This window comes from Ursus maritimus, unplaced genomic scaffold (assembly GCF_017311325.1).
Source record: "Ursus maritimus isolate PB19 unplaced genomic scaffold, ASM1731132v1 scaffold_7, whole genome shotgun sequence".
Lineage (NCBI taxonomy): Eukaryota > Metazoa > Chordata > Mammalia > Carnivora > Ursidae > Ursus > Ursus maritimus.
In genome coordinates, this window is record NW_024426885.1 from 41,691,888 (window position 1) to 41,709,361 (window position 17,474).

Sequence of the window (17,474 nt, forward strand, 5' to 3'; positions counted from 1 at the left end):
GCCCTGTCCCCCCCCCCCCCCACAATGCGCTCCAGTCCCCTTAGCTCTTTCTGCTCTGTGGGAGCTGTAGCTTTGCAGCCTGAGCCAGGAGCAGACTCTCCCACCATCTCTGCCCTGCCAAGGTCCAAATTCAGGCGCCAACCAGACCTGCCTGAGCCCCTGTAAAGTAGGGGAAAGAGCTGGTGATGAGGAGTCCAGTACCTGGTGCCCAGGGGCAGAGGGGCACCGGAGAGGAGCCCATGGCAAGGGCTGTGACGAGCAGAGCCGTGAACTCTGGAAGCCAGGCAGAAGAGGCAGGGTTCTTAGCTTGGGGTCTGCAGGTAGACTTTAGGCCATCCATGAACATGGTTGCACAAACCTCTAGCTGAAATATAGCGTTTTCCTTTATTATGAGCATAGGCAAGACCCCACAGTAGCATTGCCTGTGACTCTGTCGCCAATGGAACTCACAGCTACTTTTCTATGGCGGTAGGATTGTTGCACGATGGGCACAATATTGGTTTGGCTGTTCAGTATTTCAGAATCACAGGCCCTGCCTACACCTGCCGCCAATCTTGATTCGTTAATGAAGAAGCATGCATGTGACCCTAACACAAATGTATTTATTCAATATTTTAGTGATAATATTTCCCTGGGATCGGTTTCCTTTGTAATCCTGTGCATTTTATCTAACGCATTCATTCTAGGCTACGCCCCCGAAAAGGGCCACATAGGCTGTGCGAGACTCCAAAGGGGTCCCTGGCACAAAGGAACTGTGGAGTAGAAGTTGAGGCAGGTGTTCAGAGACCAGGATGTGGAAGCCACGGTTGTGGGGGGCTGTAGGTGGTCCCGCCCGAGTACCTCACAAAGGCTGCCTGGAGGTCTTAGGAACTGGGAGACACCTGCCTGTGACAAGCCCCTGGATCCTTCAGGCTTGGTTGTTTAGCTTTGCCTGGGTCCCCTGCTGGAATCTGGCAAGAACTGCCTGGCCTCGATGCCCCACCAACCCTCCCAATCCCTGAACCCAGGCTCCTGGCCATAAGTCCTGCCTTCCCCTTTCCTCAGATAAACTTCGATTCCTTGCAGCAAGCAGAGCTGACCAACACTCCGTGGGGACAGAGTCTGCAGGAGGCCTCGGCCACCCAGAGATGAGGGGACCCAGTGTGTGGCGGCTGCCCCTGAGACAGACTCGGAACAAGAGAGCTATGCTCGGGGAAGTGCCCCACTGGAAAGCCAGAAGGGCCTTCGCTGCAGGTCCCGGAAGCTTCTAGGCCTTCTGGAGAGGGCCGGACAGAGCAGGGGGCTGATGCACAGAGTAAGAGGTGGGACCCCAGTGCAGGGCTGACAAGCAGAGCCTGGGGCTCCTCCCTTCCCTGCAGAGCGGATGGACGCCCACACGCATGCCCCAGAACGTGGACCCTCCAGCCCAGCCTGCCCCTCTGCTCTTCTCACTCCAAGAGGCTGTGGTCCACCAGGGACTCGGCCTTTCCCTCATCATCTAAAAGCTTCTCAGAATCCCAGTTCAGAGAGCGAAAACCTCACAGCTTCTCCCCGGGGACCAGGAAGTCTACAATTTCACAGCAGCTACTCCGGCCACCCCTGCCCACGTGTCCCCACTCGGGACTTTGTGTCCGCAGCAGTGGTGAGGTGAGTAACCACGTGACAGGTTTGAAGAGTGAGGGCTCCCCCTGCCCCACAAACCCCTGAGGACAGGCCAGGTCAAGGGAATTCCTGGGATTGTTCTGTAGTTTTTATCTGTGCAATCTAATTGATACCAGCGCATCCTTTAAAAATGAAATCAGGGCGGGGCGCCTGGGTGGCGCAGCGGTTAAGCGGCTGCCTTCAGCTCAGGGCGTGATCCCGGCGTTCTGGGATCGAGCCCCACATCAGGCTCCTCTGCTATGAGCCTGGTTCTTCCTCTCCCACTCCCCCTGCTTGTGTTCCCTCTCTCGCTGGCTGTCTCTATCTCTGTCGAATAAATAAATAAAATCTTTAAAAAAAAAAAAAAATGAAATCAGGGCGCCTGCGTGGCTCTGTTGGTTTACCATCTGACTCTTGATCTCAGCTCTTGGTCTCAGGGTCATGAGTTCAGGCCCCGTGTTGGGCTCTGTGCTAGGCGTGGAGCCTACTTAAAATAAAATAATAAAATAAAATACTAAAAATGAAATCAGGGGCGCCTGGGTGGCACAGCGGTTAAGCGTCTGCCTTCGGCTCAGGGTGTGATCCCGGCGTTATGGGATCGAGCCCCACATCAGGCTCCTCCGCTAGGAGCCTGCTTCTTCCTCTCCCACTCCCCCTGCTTGTGTTCCCTCTCTCGCTGGCTGTCTCTATCTCTGTCGAATAAATAAATAAAATCTTAAAAAAAATAAAAATAAAAAAATAAAAATGAAATCATACCAAAAGGCTCATATGAAAAATAGTTCCCTGTCCCATCTCTCCTACTCCCTAGTTCCACTCCTGGAAGCAATTTCATTTGCAATCCCTTGGTATTTCTTCTGCTAGCTATCTCCATATTTGTAAACAAAAGACTTATGCTTCTGAATCTTGTTTAGAAGGATGTGGAAAGAGACTTTTCCTGTTGTTGATTAAAGCCCCAAAGCAGAAGCCAAGAGGCTTAAGGGCCCCCACAATCTAGAAAGAATGTCACAGAGCTGCTTGGTAACCCTCCAAAGCCACCTCAGAGGAGCCCAAGCTGGCCCCTGCACCCCTTCCCCAGAGAGCCACCATGTTTGCAGGAAGTACACTGGTGTTTTTCCTTCCAAGAAGTTGGAGGCTGGGTGAGTCTCCTCACCCCTACTTCTTCACGGGTAGATCTGGCTGGGCTATTTGGTGGGGGACCCCTGACATCAGTTTTCCCAGAGAGAAGCTGAGTAGAGAAGAGGGCTGGTGGGGGAGAGAGACATCTCAGTATTCACTTAGACCCCTGTTTTGGTTCAGGACCTCCAAGGCCCCTACATTTACCTGATGTCCATTCCCCAGTGCAGAGATCCCCCGATTCACCTACTCCAGAAGAGAGCCTGCAGTCTTCGACCGTGATGGGGAGACAGCTGTGCAGAGTGGGGAGGATGCCAAAGGCTCCAAACACCACCCTGCGATCTCCCTGCTGGCCTCCCTCCTCCCCCCACCTCTTCCGAGGTACCTGGTTCTGCCCACAGCGAAGCCTTTGGTGGATCCCACTGTGTAATCGAGTGATTATGGGTGGTTCATGGTTGTTCCCATTGCCAGTTTAGGACGTGGCTTTCCCGGGGCTACTGAGTCAGTTTCCACTCATCTTCCTGCTTCTAGGTTCCAGATGGTTGTGGTTCCCTCTGCTGTTCTCCCCATCTTTGGGAGTTTATGTCTTCCGAATTCCCATTTACTGTGACTTCCATGCAAGTTTTGGAGAGACAGCCAACTTAGAAATATGGTGTACCATCTGCCATCTTGATCCGGAAGTCCCCGGTGTGCTTTCTGCTCTGAGGTGACCTACGAGGCTGGGGTGTTTGATGCTCTTCCCCTTCACTGTAGGTTGAGAGGGCACGAGTGGAGGTAGGAATTGTCAAGAGGCACAGGAGCCCCGGACTGAGGCACTGCCCATCTGTGCTAGGACGTCTGTATTATGCTTTCTCTTCTAAAAATCATTGATTAATTTTTCCAAAGGTTGGAGTTTTATTACATATTTTGTAGCTCACTTCTTTAGTTACTGGGGGAGAGAATATCTGTGAGGAAGTTTTAATTGACTATTACAACCCCTGACTTGGAGGCCTCTCCATAAGCATCTTTTTTTTTTTTTAAGATTTTATTTATTTATTTGACAGAGAGAGACAGCCAGCAAGAGAGGGAACACAAGCAGGGGGAGTGGGAGAGGAAGAAGCAGGCTCCCAGAGAAGCCTGATGTGGGGCTCGATCCCAGAACACTGGGATCACGCCCTGAGCCGAAGGCAGACGCTTAACGACTGCGCCACCCAGGTGCCCCATCTCCGTAAGCATCTTTGTACATCAGCATGGTCCTTCTGGAGGCTTATTTTCCCAAAGTTTCTGTAGCAAGATTCTGGGGTGCGGGCCTGGTCAAGGACCTGGACCCCTGCTCTGAGGGTTGGCCTCCCCGACTGTCCCCGGCCTCCCCGACCGTCCCCGGCCTCCCCTCCCCAGCGCAGTGCCCAGCCTGGTCACCGCTGTGTGCAGCACCAGCCTGGACTGCACTGAACAGAAAAGCACAAATGAGAACAAACTGCCTTAATGTGGGGACTTGAAGGAAAGACATTACTTGAGTTTACAGATCCCTGAGCCTAAAAACCTAAAAGTTTTAAACTGTATGCCCCACCCCCTTGCCAACACCAGATCTAATTGACAAGCAGAATAGAACTTCAAATCCCTCTCCCCAGCAGCCCAGCCCTGAGCTGGAGTGTCCTTGGGTTCATGTTTCTGATCTTTAGACTTGTCACATAGAAATGATGTGTCCCCATGAGAAAGAAACCAGGCCTGGGGATCCCTGACCATTTTGTTTTCAACCTCATGGCAGATAGCTGGCCTGCGTTTCTCTCTGTTACAGATTTTGCTGTTCCTGCCTCTGACCAATGCCCCTGGAAGACACTAGAATCCAGGGGGCCTGGGTGTGAGGCCTCAGGCACCTCTGAGCCCCACAATTGGGACAGGTCTCCCCCCTGGTCCTCCTGGGTCCAGTACCTGCTGGGACACAAAGACAGAAGTCTGCAGGAGCTGGAGGACAGAGCTAGGCTTTGAAGAGGAAACTGATATCAGGAGTGACAAAGTCTCCCATCAGAGCAGGGCCTCAGGCACCCCGAAAAGAGTGGAGGTACTTACCTGAGCACTTATGTGCCTCACTGAAGGCCACAGCAGCGGGAACTCTCTGGGAGGTCCATTAAGGAACCACCTACCCCCACATTCCTGTTCCTCCCCTTCTGCCCTGGTCTCGGGCCTGGGCCTCAGCCGTGCTATGCTCAGAGCTGGCTCCTGATGGAACCACCAACGGTGCTGTGTTTGGGTAGGGCTGACCCAGAAAAGTTTCCCCTGAGACTCCTTCCTGTACCCCTGCAGCTTTACAAGAGGAAGGACTGTAGCTGCTGTACTGTGGGCCCTCGTCTTATCATGCCAGCCACTAGATCCTTCCCCCACCCACCTGCAGAGAGCCCCGGGAGCAGGGGCACTCCTGGCCAGCTCTTGAGGGCCCACCCACATGATGCTCTTGCCTCTTTTGATTTGAAATTCCCGGGACTTCAAATTCAAGAACAGTTAAAAGCCAGGGTGGGAAAGGCTCAGCCAGACCCGGAAGTAGTGTGCAGAGGGAAAGGCAGCCAAAGGTGTCATGTCAGGCAAAGTCCTAGCCTCCACCTGATGCTGCTGGGAGCTCTGGAGTGTAAGCTACCCTTGGGATTTAATCCAACCTCAAGACAGGAGAGCTGAGCTAGCAATTCTTTGCTATGGGCTACCCTGCAGGTACCTAAACACCCAAGAACTTCCAGCTCCCTCCAGGGGAAGAATTCTCAGATGCCAGCCCATAGAAGGGGGTGGGTGGTTCCACGGGACTGGTGAATGGTGGCCACAGGACCTGGGCAGAGCACCAAAAATGCCTGCTGCATTGAGCAAGTAATTAGAATGAAATTCTCCAAAAGACTAGTGTTCGGTGAGGCACCAAATCCCAGAGTGGGAAGGAAGGTCAGACGTCATAATACGTGGATTCCCAACTTCTGGTCCACCCTCTGTGGGGCTAGGGAGGGTCTCCTCCCCTTGAAGGTTTAACATTCCAAATTTGTCATCCTCTCTCGAGTCCACCAGAACTTCCTGTCCTCCAGCCTGTGTGGTCAAGCTGGCCACCAGGCGACACAAAAGCCTTGGCCAGCATCTTCTCAGATGACTGCTGGGACCCCGGTACTCATCTGGCCAGCCCCGCAGCCCACCCACTCTCACAGACTTTCAGGAAAGAAACTATCTGACGGAAGAATTTCTAAGGAATCTAACCACAGCTCCCTTTCCCCTGCTTACAGGTTTTAGAATTGACCACCAATTGACATAAAGGCCTAAGTCTTCTAGAATTTGCCCTTCCTACCCTTTCTATTTCTATTATACAGTGGGATGTTTGTCCCCCTCATCTCCCTTGGTGCCTCCCCCCACCCCAAGGGCTCTGGGCGCCAGGACCGCACCTACTGTGCTGGCCGCCGTGTCCCCAAGGTCTCTCTGGTGCCCAGCAAACAGGAGGAGGTGCTAAGTGACTGTGGTTGATCAGAACTGATGTCACAGGATGTTTGTGACACCAAGTGTGAAGAAAGAGCTTTGTCTCAGCCTGCATTCCCTGGGAAGCAGAATCCGTGGCAAAAGCTTAGATGCTAACACTTTTTAAGGAGTGAATCCCAGGGAAGCATGAGTGAGGCGAGCAAAGGGGAGGGAAGGCCTCAGGGAGGGCTGACTGAGCTGAGCACAGCGCTGTAACAAGCACAGCGATCGTTCGGCTGCGAAAGACGTCTGAAGAAGGCTGTATGAACCACCATGACGTCAAGGAGTCCGCCTCAGAGAGAAAAAGGGGAAAACACTCTCCCATCTCCCAGTTGCTGAGTTTACTGGGTGCCCACAGCAGAGGCCTCTCTACTCCTGCTCTTCTGTGTGGTGCCCGTCAGGGCCCCAGTAGGAGCCGGAAGAGCTGACTCCCGGGGCTGCGGTGGTGCACTTTGGCCTGAGCTGCAGCTTGTGGGGTAGGCCAGCCAGGGGACAGAAGCCAGCGGCCCACGCCATCTGCTGTCTCACGGCCCACAGCTCTGCAGGCCAGTACGCATGCATCGGTGCCAAGGGGGTCTGCGGGTGCCGGCATCCCATCCTGCTAGCAAGGACAAGCTCCAGGACAGGAGGAAGAGACAAGCAGCAAGAATGTGGGGGCAGGGGTGCCACAGGGCCAGGTGGTCTGGGGCAGCACTAGGCAGATATGGCCTGCACCACGAGGCTGCCCAGCTCAGCAAACTCCCTCCAATGAAGATCCAAACCTTCCCTGTGCCTCAAGGTTGTGGTGGTCCCAGGGGGGTCCTCCAGAAGGGTCACCTGTAGTATCAGGCAGATAATGATCAAGTCAGTCCAGGGAGATGCACAGACCGAGTCTAACGTCAGCAGTTCTCAGCAGCTGCCGGAGAAAAAGACACCCCTCCATCAGAGCTGGGCGCCTGGCCTCATACCCAGTCAGGTTCTGTAACCCCCGGCTCACATGCAGAGGTTCTGGGAAGCGCCTGGGGAGGGCCTGAGACCACAGAGGGGGAGGTGGTAGCCGGAAGGGGAGAGGCGAGTAGCTGAGTGGGGCAACCTTAAGGGGTTGGAGCACCCTACCCAGATCCTTCCATGGCCCAGAGGGCAAGAGTAGACATTTTGGAGATGAGAAATATGCAGGTTGAGAATGTGATTCACATGGTTTCGGCTGCCCTGACTCAAAGGGGTGTCCCCAGTAAGCAAGGCTGGTGTGGCGGATTCAAGATGGTCTCAAATTCCCTGACACCCCTCCCCTTGAAAGGTGAGATGTGTCCCTGCCCCTGGGCAGGCTCTGGGACTGCTTTAACCAGCAGAATATGGTGGGAGTCATGCTCAATCAGACTGGGCCCAGACCTCAAGGGGCTGGAAGCTTCCACTTCCTGTCTCTTGGAACACTCTGTGTGAGGAGCTCCAGGTGCCTTTCAGGAAGTCTGATGACTGGGGCTGCCTCGCTGGAAGAACCACATCAATCAGCTTCAGCTGACAGTCCAGCAGAGCTCAGACTTCCGGCCATCCCTGCCAGGTGCCAGGCACATGAGGGAAACTACCTCGGACCTTGCTGTCTGCCAGCCAGATACACTGAGTGACCTCAGTTCATGCCCTGTGCACAAAAACATCGTGCAGCAGAGCCCTGCCCCAATTCCTGACCTACAGACTTGTGAGGCGGAATAAAGTGGTTGTTGGGTTAAGCCTCTAGGCTTTGGCGTAGCTTGTTACACGGGAACAGACCACTAGAACCGGAGGCTGCAGTCCCCACCCACCAGGGCACCCACTCTGCTTTTGTGTGGTTTTCCTAGCTGTGCCTTCCTCTGCACTGGGCATCATCTTCCTCTTAGACGAAAATGGCCTCATTTATCGGTGAGTGTTCCAAGCCTCAGGGAGGCAAGGGTCGCTTTCAGAAATGACACCCCCAAGGAAGAAGAGGGATTTCCTCGTATTAGGGAGCTCCCACATAGTCTTCCCCTATGATAGGGTCAACTGCCCATTCCTAAACCAGGTGCTAGCAAGGAAAATGGAGTTAGGACCACAACTGGTTTAGATCTGCACTGTCTACTATGGTGGCCTCGAACCACAAAGAGCTATTGAAACTAAAATAGAAATTAAGCCAAATTAAAAATTCGTTCCTTCAGTTGCGCCAGTCACACTTCGAGCGCTCAACGGCCACATGTGGCTAGTGGCTGCTTTAATGGACAACACATATGACAGAACATTTGCATCACTGAAGAAAGTTCTCCTGGACAGCGCTGACGTAGATGGATCCTTCGGGGAGTTGGGAGGGTAAACCTGGGGAAGTCAAGCACAACGTTACCACACTGGAAGGGGGTTAAGGGAGGGGTCCGAGGAGGCCGTGGTTCTGTCTGTCCTTCCTTATTTCAGTAGCTAGTTAGGTTTACAATTCCCTGTAAACATCAGGGCCTCCTGCGTTCTTTCTAAGCCAAGACTCAGCAAAATACAAGAAAACTAAGGCCTCACAGAATAGCAAAGGAAGAAACCAAATCGAATCTAACAGCACATCAAAAGTTAATATACCGTGACCAAGTGTGGTTTCTACCAGAATTGCATGGATAGATACGATATTAAGAAATTGATGAATAGAACAGACATATTGATTGTTCAAAGGAGAAAAATCATGACTATCTCCATTGACAAGTAGAGGATGTTTGATACAATTTGACATTTTAGTTGTTTTCTAGTACGAGCCCTACCCCGCCTGGGACTGGTCGGGAGCCTCTCTGCTGCGTATTATATGGCGAAGGTAGTACACTGGAGAGACACTGAGCTGCTCTCGGAAAACCTGGCTATACTGGAAATAACGCTGCCCCTGAAAAATGAGCTGATAGGACTTCCCACACCCAATTGTATAAATGCCACCCCCTCCCCCGCCACCGTAAGCAAGCCTGGACTTGTCTGGTTGAGTGTGGTTAGTCTTGGGGAGCCCCCATCACTTCTCCTGATGACCTGGGGTCTCCTTGGCAAGGGTGTGCTGGGGTGCGACTATGCTCTACAGAGAGAAAGCTAGCCACATGTCACATGCCTGATGGGGGGTTGGGGGGACTGTGTGAGCAGAGGGGGCTGTCTGCCCACACCATCAACCCTGAGCTTCCCAAAGTGGGCTACAGGGAGCTCAGAAGTGGAGTTCCTCAGCCATCTGGAGCCAGGTATGGCCTGAGACCCTCAGCTGTCCCCTCTGGCACCCCACAAAGCCTCATCAGTTTCACCCCAGTGTGTCCTCCAGTGATTAGCAGAAAACCACCGGGGAGTCTGGTCTAGGTAACAAGACCCTGACATGGGAAAGCATTCTTCTGTCGGCTTTCTGACCCATTTCTGGTGACTCTAGGAGGATCAGAGGTGAATGCTATTACATTTGTCAGACTGTGGCTCTCTGGGAGCCACTTAGCTGACTGTGCCCCGACTCCTCGGGGGGACACCCAGCCCACCGGCCCCTGTGCATTGGCACCAATACAGACCTGTTTCTTGGGACAGCTACGGTGTGCTCCCCCTTCCCCCATGCTTCCCAGTCCTGATCACTAGCTGTGTTCCTCATACCCCCATGGTACTCCACGCCCAAAGTCTATTGAAACATCCTAGAATCTGTCCCTGACTCCCAACCACCCCCTGCAGACCACCAACTCAGCCCCCATTGTCCCCAGTCTCCCCTTTCTCTGCCCTGGAAACCAGGGCTGCTAGCAAAAGTTGAACTGAGGAGATAAGACTAACACACCCCAAATAGCCTTGGGCCATACCGGAGACCTACAGAGGAGGGTGGCCCAAATGGCGAGACCATGGGGCTAAAGGGATTCTGCCAGTGTCTGTCATTTCATGAAAAACACAAAGGAGCAAACAAAGTATTCTGGCCCCCGATGAATACAAGAACTGTCAGGCCAGTCTGGGGCTCCCAGGATGGCCTTCTTCCCACCTCACCTGGGCCGGCCACGCGCATGATCCCTCCTTGGGCAGGTTACAGAACCAGATCTCGAAACAACTGCACAGACCAAGTCAGGCCCCAAGGGACAGCAAGCCTGGCTGGAGGCCAGGGCCCGTTCTCCTGGACCTTCCGGCTCCCACTGAGGAGGGAACTGCGGTGACATAAGCAGAACGGGGCGGGCAGTCAGCTCTGCACCCTGCACAGCCTGGCCAGGCCCTTGGATCAGCACAGATCCCTCCAGGCCCCTCCCAGGTGCTTCTGGCATCCAATCTGGAGGTCTGCTCCGGGGCTGGGGGCCGGTCAGACAGTCACTGGGGAGCAGCCTCAGGAGCCTCAGAGACAGACTCACCCTTACTCAGCTTCAGCAGTGAAGACGCCTGCACACGCCTAAAAATCAGGACACGTGGGGCACGCGGGTGCCTCAGTCAGTTAAGCGTCGGACTCTTGGTTTCGGCTCAGGTCATGATCTCAGGGTCATGAGATGGAGCCCCGCCTCAGGCTCCGGACTGCGTGTGGAGCCTGTCTGTCCCTCTCCCTCTGCTCCTCCCCCTCTCTAAAAAAACAAAACCAAAACCAAAATCAGGTCACATGTCCCTTGCCAGGCAATTCTGTCACTCCCTCTCCATATATATTATATAGGCCTCCATTATAGGCCTTACCTCATCGTGCTGCCCTGCCCTCCCCACACAGGGGAGGCCCTCCAGGGTGGGGTCATGCCTCAGTCCATGCTGCAAACTCAGTGAGCAGCAGAGGGCCTGGCAGGCCACTGAGCAAGTACACCTGGACAGCAGTGGTATCCCACCTGGCGGGCTTGGCCATTCCTCCCATGTGGTCCACGGAACTGAAATTAAAGATGTTTCGAGAGCGAGTTTATTTCCTTTCAGAGAGAGCTAGCCGTTAAGCCAGTACTACTTATTAAATACACCTTTCTGTTCCCACTACCATGAACTACCACCTGGGCTATATATTCTATTCTCATGGGGGCTGCGATGCAATTCTGGGTTCTCTAATTAATTGTTCCATCGACCCATTTAGCTATGCCTATGGCGATACCGTGCTGATTTGATTAGAGGGGCTCTAGAATATGTTCCGATGTCTGGTAAACTAAGTCTTACCTCGCTGTTCTTGTTTATTTCTCAACTGCTTTGGGGCATTTATTCTTCCAGATAAACTCTAGGATTATTTTATTAAATCCTTCTCCTTCCAAAGAAAATCTTTATTATTTGAGATTGCCGGAACTGGGTTTAATGGAAAATATTGATTTTTTTTAAATTACATTTATTTTTTAGTTTCCCATCATTGTTAGGCTTTTCCATTTGGTCAGATTTTATTTTCCTTGTTTCACTGAGATCTTGTAGTTTGTCAAAATATAAGTTAGGTGACTTTCTTTTGAAATTACTTTATGAAGTTTCTTGTTACTAGAGGAGACAAAAGCCATAGATTTTGTCATGTTTAGGTTGATTGAGCAAACTTCCCAAATTCACCTATTCCAGATTTTTTTTGCTAAGGTCTCCTCTGTTTTCCAATTATCTGAGCAATAGATGACTTCATCTCTCGTTACCAGATGTTCATACCATTTATTTCATTTTCTCATTTTCTCTGTTTGACTCTCATAAACAATATCAGGCAATAACAATAACAGTTGGGATTTGTCTCTAGGTCCCAATTTTAATTGAATCCGCCGCCCCTGGCGTGGGGGGAGCCTTGCTCAGCAACTTGCATCCCTGGTGCTGCCAAGCACCACAGCCCCCCGGCCTTCGGCCCCCCAGGGAGCAAAGGGCGCCCATCCAGATGCAGCGCTAACACGGAGCCCGTCGCCTGGGCGTCCAGAGGGCACCCTGCGTGTGAGCAAGGACCACGGGTGCACGGACCCAGGAGTCCGGCTCCCGTCCATCTCCACACCCTCCCGCCCGCAGGCAGAGAGCAGCCCTCGGGGAAGGCCACCGACTGCCACCTGGGCCTCAGGGCCACCACTCTAGCCAGACCCACACGTCTGTCCAACCTCAGCGACCCCCGGCCCTCGGAGGCTGCGGCTGCGGGGAAACAAGGCAAGCAGGCGCCTTAGAGCAGTGACAACCCCACTGGAGAGGCTTTGCTGCCTGAACCACTGCGGTAGAAACAAACTCAAACGTAGTTTTTATGACCCAAGGGATTGATCATAAAATGTCATCTGCAGGAAGAAATACATGCACACAGAAATTGGGGGGAAGAGAAAAAAAGAGAACAAGGAAAAGTCCTTGTCTCGCCAGATATAAATAAAATATGTACCAGAAAATTACTGTAATAAGATACTATGGACTACCAGAGGGATAAACAGCTCAATGGAACAGAAACCAGAGAAGAGACCAGAAACAGACCCACACATCTAGTCATTTATATGTGGCAGGGCAACACATTTAAACCCTGGAAAAGGATAGCTTATTCAGTAAATGATGTTGTTAAACATCTAAATAGGTGATTTCAACCCATTTTAAAAAGAGATGTCACTTGCATAAAAATCTCAGAGCAAATCTTAGAGGAAAGATTTAATGGTTTAAAAAAAATCAGCTATTGGGACGCCTGGGTGGCTCAGTCAGTTAAGCGTCTGCCTTTGGCTTGGGTCATGATCCCAGGTCCTGGGATCGAGTCCCACATCCAGCTCCTTGCTCAGCAGGGAATCTGCTTCTCCCTCTGCCTGCCATTCCCCCTGCTTGTGCTCTCTCTGACAAATAAATAAATAAAATCTTCAAAAATTAATTAATTAACTAATTAATTAAATTAAATTAAAAATTTTAAAATTCAGCCATGGGGCACCTGGCTGGCTCAGTCAGTGGAGTCTATGACTCTTGATCTGTGTTGTGGGTTCCAGCCCCCCATTGGCGGTGTAGAGATTACTTAAAAATAAAGTCTTAAAAGAAAGTCAGCCGTAATAAAATAGCAAAATCAAACGAACCAAGAAGTTATGCAAGAATATCTTTTTAGGGGCACCCGGGTAGGGTGGTCGGTTGAGCATCCGCTTCTTGGTTTCAGCTCAGGTCGTAAGATCAAGCCCCAGGTTGGGCTCCTCCATTGGTGAGATGTCTGCTTGGGATTTTCTCTCCCTCTCCCTCTGCCCCTCCCCACCCTGCTCTCGCGTACGCATTCTCTATCTCTCTCCCTCTAATATAAATAAATCTTTTTTTTAAAAAAGCAACGAGCAGGCTTACAACCCTTCAGAAGCTTCCGTCTCTGATTAGTAACGGTGGCTTGTATCAGACTAACTGTCCGCTGATAACAATTCCAAATTCTTTTTTTTTTTTAAGTTTGTACTTTTTTTTTTTTAAGATTTGATTTATTTATTCGACAGAGATAGAGACAGCCAGCGAGAGAGGGAACACAAGCAGGGGGAGTGGGAGAGGAAGAAACAGGCTCATAGCGGAGGAGCCTGATGTGGGGCTCGATGCCATAACGCCGGGATCATGCCCTGAGCCGAAGGCACACACTTAACCGCTGTGCCACCCCGGCGCCCCAACAATTCCAAATTCTGGACAAAATATTTCTTAAAACCAACTATTTGAGAGCACTTGAGGGCACACAAAAGTAGGCAGAAACTGGAGGGGATATGATCCTTGAAAAAAGGAAAGAATGTGGAGTGAGATCCCCATTTACTCAGCTTTTCTCCGAGGTCACTGTCTGTGCCATGGGAGACTGGGGTGGATTAGGTGTGGGTGGAGTGGGGGAGGGGCTAGATCTCAAGCAGAAAGAAGCCAACATACCTGGCTGAGGAATCAGAGGCCAGGGCCTCAGTGCATCTCACATGGAGGGGGGACCCCCGGAAAGAAGGGCGCACCAGAGGGAGAACCCCAAGACCTGTGTACGAACTCCTCTGAAATCCTTGGCTGACTCCCGCGCTGCCCATGTACACGGCAGGACTCCAAGGAATCCAGAGGAAGGCGAACGCTCAACAGAAATTTCAACCGTCGTCCAATGCTAGAGAAACAAAAATCTGAGCTCAAATCCTGTCAGGTTAGAATCTGGTAAACATTCTGGCTTTCCACTGAAACCCCAGAAGGTCCACACCTTAAAAGAAAGGACCACTTCCTGGAACCAAGGACTACACCCTAGGACAAAGGGAAAAACTGAAATAGACCCACTCTAAAGTCTAAAATCAAGACTCATAGGATCAAAATGATCTGGCTGTGGTTTAAGTTCCTTCAAGAACAAAACTTGACGTTTGTGAGTGGAAGATAATGAGATTTAGAGTCTCTAAATTGTACCAGCCACAATATTCAGAAGCCAATAACAATTTGCTGGCATGCTGAAAAGCGGGAAAATGTGACTCATAATATAGAGGGAAGTGGTCGTGAGGAGCATGCAGATAATACAGATGTTGAAATTAGCAGACAAGGATTTAAAAATAAGTATTCTAAATACACTGAAGAATGTATGGAAAAGATAAACGTAAAAAGCAAAGAGATGGGAATTTCGAGAGAGGTGTGGAAATTCTAAAGAAAGAAACAAAATGCAAATTCTAAAACTAAACATAAACAATACCCAAAATACTGTATTGCAGAATTTCAGTGACTTGATGGATTAAGTTTGCTATTATAATCTTTAGAGCAACTACTAAAATACAGTGCAAAGAGCTCTAGGTAAAATGCCAAAAAGGAGATGAAATATAATACTAAATATAATACTAAAAATTATGCTTGGTGGGGCGCCTGGGTGTCTCAGTTGGCTGAGTATCCAATTACTGGTTTCAGCTCAGGTTGTGACTTCATGGTCCTGGGGTTGAGCCGTGGGGTGGACTGGAAGCTTGGCTCAGAGTCAGCTCGACATTCTCTCCCTCCCCATCCCCATCCCCCTCCCCCGACTTGAGCACTTGAGCGCTCATTCTCTCAAATAAACAAATAAATAAATGAATAAATAAAATCTTAAAAAAAAATGCTTGGTTGACCCAAAAGAAGCCAAGAGAGGTGATACAAAGAATAAATAGGACAAATAATAAATAGCAAGAGGGAGTACTTAAGCTCGACCATATAAAAATTACACTAAATAAAAATTATTAAATCAAATTAATTTAAAAGGCAAAGGGTAAGGGGTGCCTGGCTGGCTCAGGCAGTAAAGCATGTGACTCTTAATCTCAGGATCGTGAATTCTAGCCCCACACTGGGCATGGAGCCTACTTTAAATAGATAGATGATAAAGAAAGAAAGAAAGAAAGAAGAAAGAAAGAAAGAAAGAAAGAAAGAAGGAAGGAAGGAAGGAAGGAAGGAAGGAAGGAAGGAAGGAAAGAAAGAAAGAAAGAAAGAAAGAAAGAAAGAAAGAAAGAAAGAAAGAAAGAAAGAAAAGGGCTCCTGGGTGACTCAGTCGGTTAAGGGTCTGACTCTTGATTTCGGTTCAGGTCATGATCTCAGGGTCTGGAGATCAAGCCCCATGTTGGGCTCCATGCAGGGCGTGAGCCCTGCTTAAGATTCTCTCTCCCTTTCCCTCTTCCCCTCTCAAATGAATAAATAAATAAATAATAAAAACACTAATCATAAAAAATCTGATAGGGCTATACTATTATCCAATTAGACTTTAAGGCCAGGAATACTACCATAGATGGGGAGGGACATCTCATTATCATTCTGAACAATTTGATTCCAATCAGCTTTATTTGCAATAGCATTCCCACAGTTCTTTCTTCTCATCTCCATCTGTCTATTTAATCCCAGGTACTTTTAATCCATCATCTTGGTGGGAGGGTATTGTGGGCTGAATTGTGCCATCCCTCCCAAATTCATATGTTCAAGTCCTAACTCCCAGGACCTCAGAATATTTGGAGACAGGGTCTTTATTTTTTTTTTTAAGTTTTATTTATTTAAGTAATCTCTACATCCAACATCGGACTCAAACTCACAATCTTGAGATCAAGAGTCGCATGCTCCCCCAACTAAGCCAGCCAGGCGCCCTGAAGATAGGGTCTTTAAAGAGATAACTAAGGGACACCTGGGTGGCTCAGTTGGTTAAGCATACAACTCTTGATTTCAGCTCAGAACATGATCTCAGGGTCAGGAGATTGAGCCCCATGTTGGGCTCTGCACTCAGCGGGGAGTCTGCTTTTCTCTCTCCCTCCCCCTGCTCACATGTGTACTCTCTCTCTCTAAAATAAATAAAGTAAATCTTCTTAAAAAAAGAGATAATTAAGGGTAAATGAGCTCATTGGGGTGGACTCTAGTCCAGTATGACTAGTGTCTATCTAAGAAGAGGCAATTATGACACAGAAACACACAGAGGAAAAGCCTCATGGAAACAAAGGGGAGATGATGGTCCATCTTTGAGCCAAAGGGAGAGGCCTCAGGATGGAAACAAACTGCCAAAAGCCTCTCTATTCCATTCCATTCGCACTGACAATAAATTAGTCCATTATTTTCTGAGTATGTCTCTTTCTCGAAGTATCTTGCCATACACAATTAATACCAACCAACACAAGCTACTAACATTTGGTTTTTTAGACTCTTCTGGAGCTACAAGCTTACCAGCTCACAAGCTTACTAGGCTCATGATCTACCTTCCAAGGAATTGTCGGTGATGGTTTTCTCAATTGTTTCAGTGTGAAACAGCTTCCAAAACAGCTTTCTTGTCCCATCGGTTGACTCCTAAGTCAAAGCCACAAAAGTCAGGGTTTTGTTAAGACACACAGCATCTCTCAGCATCAGTTTCCATGTCAGTCAGAGTACGCTAACTCTTTTCTGAGGACGGCATCTGTAGTCAGTCGGAATGGTCCAGTGTTTGACCTACCATCGTAAGCTGTCCTGCAAGACAGCCTCTAACAAAACTAGGCTGTCCTGAACCCCTGGTCATAGAATCATTTCCCTTCGTATCAAGAAGGTTGGAAAATCTTCATGTGGTGTATATCCAGGCCAACTTCGAGGAGTGTGTGCTGGGAGGCCTACGGTTTTTATGAGCTTGTCTAAAACAAAAAAACATGTCAACAGGATTTATATTGGTTCCTAAGTGTGTGTGTGAAAGGATCAAGCGTGCTTTCCTTCCTGAGAAGCAGAAAATCGTTGTAAAAGTGTTGAAGGCACAAGCTCAGAGTCAGAAAGCTAAATTTAAAAATGAAGCTTTTTTGAGTAATAAAAAAAAAAAACAAACCTCAAACTCTGCTAGATTATGTCAAAATCTTAATGACATAAAATAACAAAGCTTTCTTCCTTGTTCATGCTGTATGTCTATTGCTGGTTGCTGGGCCCCTTTCACTTGACTTTCTCGCTCTGGGATCTAGGCTGATGGAGCAGTCACGATCCTGAACATGGCCAGGCTTACGAGCAGATGGATTGTTCTGGAAGGTAACAAATTGGCAATTAGATGTTCCGGTCCTGAAGTGGCATACATCCACTGA

At 49.8% G+C, this 17,474-nt stretch overlaps 1 pseudogene; it reads left to right on the forward strand.

Moving 5' to 3' along the window:
- Window positions 1-16,849: 16,849 nt before the first annotated feature.
- LOC103668046 lies at window positions 16,850-17,474 on the forward strand (annotated as a pseudogene).